A 1,264-nucleotide genomic window follows, 5' to 3' on the forward strand; every position below is an offset into this window, starting at 1 on the left:
ATCACATTTTCGTCAATGAAAACTTGCTTGCAAACCTTCTGACTTTATTAAAATCTCTAGCCTAATACTCCGTCGTACAAAATGTACTTTCAGGTTGGTTTAGACTTAATTTCTGCGCTTTCTTCTTCGCTATTTTTACTGCAGAACTTTGCGTGTCAACATGTAAATCCAGCAACGATCTGATTGGATGTAAATCCTGCAGAAGCTTTACAACAAAATGCCTTCAAACTAGAAATCTGCATGGGTTCCAACCATTTAATAATGTAAATATTAATTGTTTTGTATCTTCCTTTTTACTTAAATAATATACAGTAAAATAAAATAAAACTTTTGTTTGATGTATTTAGATATATTTTACCATATGAACTAATTTATTGGCTTTTCATTTTTTATTTTAAGCTTTTATTGTTGTTTTTATTAACACTTTGGTGGCTCTGTTAACCTCTGGGTTTACATTACACCAATAAATTTAAAGAAGATAATAATTCTGAAAATAACAAATTCAGTTTTTAATGCTGTTGATATTCCTGATTCTGTAAATGTTGAAAAGTCAAACCAGAGAAACGTTTTTCTGCTGAGACGATCGGAGGAGCTTCAGAAACGTTGGTTTGTTTCCTGAAATATTCAGCAGATTCACATCAATGATTCACCGGGAGAAACGTTCCTGCTTCTGAGGTCATAAATTATGGGATGGAGGGGGGGGGGGTACAGCAGACTTCCTGGCTGTGACATCACTTCCTGCCGTCTCCAACTTCCCTGCTCAGAGTCAGAAGCTCCTGGTCCAGCCACTGGATCCATCAATCGGTCATTATTCAGACTGAATGGATGATGCTCAGGTTGCCATAGCGACGCTGCTGTTCTCTGATGAACCAGACAGAAAAACATGGAGACATAAAACCTGATGTTTGTCATTTGTGAGTTAAAATCTGCCGTAGTTTTCAGGAGGGACCTTCTATGGTCTGAAGGTTGAGGAAGCAGAAGCTTCTGGTGAAAAGGCCAGAAACGTCCAGCAGGTGTCACCAACGTCTCCTTTGGTGGGACCCAGACTGAGCCGGACGGAACCGGACGGAACCGGAGGAGCGCCCGGGAACCATCGGAACCTGAACAATGGAACCAAATGGACCCACCAGCAAAACATATTAGCAAGATTAAACATTTTCAGTCCATTATGAGACAATATCAACAGGAAATTAAAGGTTTCTGAAGGTTTTTCTAAATAAACTTTAAACTAAATGAGATTGTTGAAGAAAAAGCTGAGATGAAA

This window comes from Cyprinodon variegatus, unplaced genomic scaffold (genome assembly GCF_000732505.1).
Source record: "Cyprinodon variegatus isolate N-32 unplaced genomic scaffold, C_variegatus-1.0 Scaffold1060, whole genome shotgun sequence".
NCBI lineage: Eukaryota > Metazoa > Chordata > Actinopteri > Cyprinodontiformes > Cyprinodontidae > Cyprinodon > Cyprinodon variegatus.